This window comes from Nasonia vitripennis, chromosome 4, assembly GCF_009193385.2.
Source record: "Nasonia vitripennis strain AsymCx chromosome 4, Nvit_psr_1.1, whole genome shotgun sequence".
NCBI classification, from domain to species: Eukaryota; Metazoa; Arthropoda; class Insecta; order Hymenoptera; family Pteromalidae; genus Nasonia; species Nasonia vitripennis.
The window spans coordinates 17400350-17403927 of NC_045760.1; the positions used below are offsets into that span (position 1 = coordinate 17400350).

The 3578-nt window shown below is 39.0% G+C and overlaps 1 long non-coding RNA gene across 2 annotated transcripts; it reads left to right on the forward strand.

The window, feature by feature from the left end:
• Positions 1 to 1044: 1044 nt before the first annotated feature.
• Positions 1045 to 2495, forward strand: LOC103316062. Of its 2 annotated transcripts, XR_512189.1 has the most exons (3): positions 1045 to 1559; positions 1698 to 1939; positions 2307 to 2495. It is a non-coding gene; the product is annotated as an uncharacterized LOC103316062 (long non-coding RNA). The 2 variants fall into 2 exon arrangements; XR_004227471.1 differs by lacking the exon at positions 2307 to 2495 and having other exon boundaries at positions 1698 to 1999.
• The last annotated feature ends 1083 nt before the right edge of the window (positions 2496 to 3578 follow it).

Consider the following 3578-nt stretch of genomic DNA (forward strand, 5'->3'; position numbering starts at 1 on the left):
CGCTGCTGCGATGGAGCCTTAGTGCATATGCTGTTCCGCGATCCACTCGAAACTTTTTATTACGCTCGATTCTTTATACATATACAGTTGCTCCTTCTGTTAATACAGGGGTAGACCTTGATACGACTCGCCTGCGTAAGATGATAAAACTTTTTGATTGAATTGGGGAAAACGAGATTATGAAGTTTGCGCGTTATGACCGGTCCGTATATAGCTTACAGATTTTTCATATTAATCAAATAATAATTTATACATCAATTTTCAGAATTCAATTTTTTAAATAATGTTATAACACAACGCTTTTGCTAACATTAATAATACAGGTATAGTTAACGAACCCATTATTAATTATTATTTTGTCAACATCGTATTGGTTAATCTTGACAGATATTTAATGTGCTACACGTGACAGATGACGGACATATTCATATAAGCTCGTTATACTTCTTCCAAATATGATGATGATGATATTTGCAGTTTACAAAATGCCATAATCCGCTTAAAAACATCTCTTAAAAAATTGATTAGCTATCCTAGTTATATAATGTATTAAAACTATGAACTTGAGGATCATCGCTAAAAAATTTGATTCGTCATTTGGAAACTACAAAGTGTATACAGTGTAATCAAGAGATCTTATACAGGTATAGTAACGAAATGAGAGTAGCAGCGCAAAGACATACATGCTGCTACATCTCTCGGCAACACGCGCAACTTCAAACTAACCGTTCGGGCATTTCTCCCATTACCAACCCAAGTCTTTTCTCGGCGGCGTTCTCTTGCTTTCTCTCTCCCTCGCAGTTGACGCTGTCTGCTCGTAATTTATACGATGGCTTCGTTAATACGTAATGAATATTAATTATTTGACGACGACGACGGCGACGGTGACGCAGCGTTGCGCCGCCCCGTCGCGCATGCAGTAATTTGCAATCCGTCGCTGAGCATATGTATATAGAAGCCATGCGCGTGTACCGTGAACTTATCGTCTGGTTGTACATACGTTCTATATGAGAAGCGCTAAAATAAAAAAAGAAAAGAAAAATGCTCATCTCATGGAAGTTTACGAAGAATAAAAATTTGTACCAAACGCAAGAGTGACATGCGAGAAAAATATTTCAAACAGGCCCCTGGTAGAAACGTAAAGAACTGATTCGCTATCGGTTGGCCAAATCCGAACGACTTGGCCAACGGTTTAACCAACAGTTACCCTTAAATACTGCTTATTTCGTCACATTACAAGCGGTTCGGTTGGTAAACAGATGGTTAAATTTGAAATACTCGTTTGAGGTTAAATTCGATTTAGGAAACCTACGTAGCGCGCTCCATGACTTTCGATGTGTAGATGTAAGTTCTTCTTGAAGCTGACGAACACGTTACCCGGGACTCTCGCTGACGATGGCTAGGTGTCCAGCGTGGAAAGAAAATGAAATCTAGTTGGCGCGCTCCGTGGCTTTCGATATGCAGATGTAAGTTCTGTTTGAAAATGATGAGCACGTCACTCGGGTCTCTCGTAGACGATGTCTAGGTCTTCGACGAAAGGAAAATAATATAAAATATAGGTAGCGTGCTCTGTGGAAATAATTACTATACAAGACTTCAAAAAATGTTTGAAAATATTGGAAAATTTTGGAACATTTTGAAAGTGTTTAAAATTTTCTCAATTTTATATTTCATTAATAAACTGCGATTTGTACTAGCCGCTGAGATTCTTGGAGACCTGGACATCGTCTACGAGACTCGCGGGTAACGTGTCCATCATCTTCGAGCAGAACTCACACCTACACACCGCAAACCACGAAGCGCATTACTAAGCCTAACATTTTTCCCATAATAAACACCTGGACAACATTTTTGAGAGTTCCGGGTGACCTGAACAACACTCACAGTGAAAATTCACGTAGACATCAAGAGCTTAGCATATTCTATATATTTATTATAGGTATATCACAAACCGAAATTATAAATCACTATAATAGTATTAAAATTTCATAACCTTAAATTACTACATTTTAAATTTTCCTGAACCGTTGGTTAAATGTTGGCTAATATTCATGATAAGCGTTGGCCAACATTTTTAGCCAATTCTTAATTCACAGGCCATTTTGGTTGGTTTATTTTCTACCAGGGGCGTTTTACGAACCTTCTAATTGGGATTTCGATATTTTCTCAATTTATATTAGAAATGTTCAATCTACAGAAAAAATAATGTTCAATATAATGTTTTGAATTTATTATTTCAAAGTTACGATGTGTGCAATTTAGAAATGTATCAAGACATTCGAACATTTTTGCTCTGCTATTTGCAGTGGATACACCTCGAGCTCCATATGAGAAATGATCACCTCCTTTTCCTCATCTCCTGCGATAAATTGTTGAGTATCGTAAAGCTCTGCGACGATAACGATCTCATTACGAGGACATTTATCATTCTGAACTCGCAAGTCGCAAATATTAACTCGAGTATCCGATCTCGGGAGTATGCAGGTATACGCAACTATTTCATACGCTCTTTTTTATTGGTTTCATTTAACAATTTTCTTAATAAATGATTTGTCATTTATATCCGATGTATATGTATCCACCACTCACCAGTATTCTCTTAAACGTACTCGTTAAAACCGTTCATCATCTTATCATTTGCAATGGAAAACACTTGCGTTGTTATCTTTTCTGACGTATTATAGGTATGCATTTTCACAAAAAGTCACGAATTAAGGATTGCCCACAGTAAAACGGACATATATTTTATGATTCAGGCATAATGCAACAGAAAATTTTTCAATTCAGCGTCGGTAATAGTGAACAATACCTTTATAAGGCTGTTAATTTATAAATGTAAAATCCACTAATCTTCAGCAATATCAGCATTACAACGCTACCCACTTAGCAAGCAATGCGCGAATAGGTATATGTGTGACGGTATGAATTCCGAGAGACTCTATCCCGATACTAATTATTAGAAAAAGAGAATGGAAAAGTGATCAGAAATGAAAAGGGAAGAATTCGCGGCTAATGAGAGAGAGAGAGAGAGAGAGAGAGAGAGAGAGAGAGAGAGAGAGAGAGAGAGAAGTAAATAGAGGCGGGATGGAAAAAGGATGAGCAAGAAGATATAAAACGAAACCAGGGAGAAACAGCAGCAGCAGGCCTAGCGCACGGCTGGAGGCTTAGCTGTATTTTAATTATACCGCAGCCCATACAGAGATAGGGAGAGAGAGAAGATAGTCACTTCTCTTCCTTTTTCACCTCTCTTTCGTCTCTAGCTCTTTTTCGCCTTGGCGAGCTGCGCAGCGCAGCGGCAGTTTTGCTCGCAGAAAAAGCGAAGAGATGCCCACGTAGTCGAAAAAACGGCGGGAAAAAAGCGATATAGAGCCTGAAAATAATAAGAAGAAAAAGACCTCGCGGAGAAGAACGGCCGCACGGACGTCCCACTGCTCGCCCTCTATCTCACTCGCTCGCATATACTGCGCCCTTCACCGACTATTATATTGTTCGCCATGGATCCGCCTGGCGCGTATCTCTCACTCTCTCTCTCTCTCTCTCTCTCTCTCTCTCTCTCTCTCTCTCTCTCTCTCTCTCCT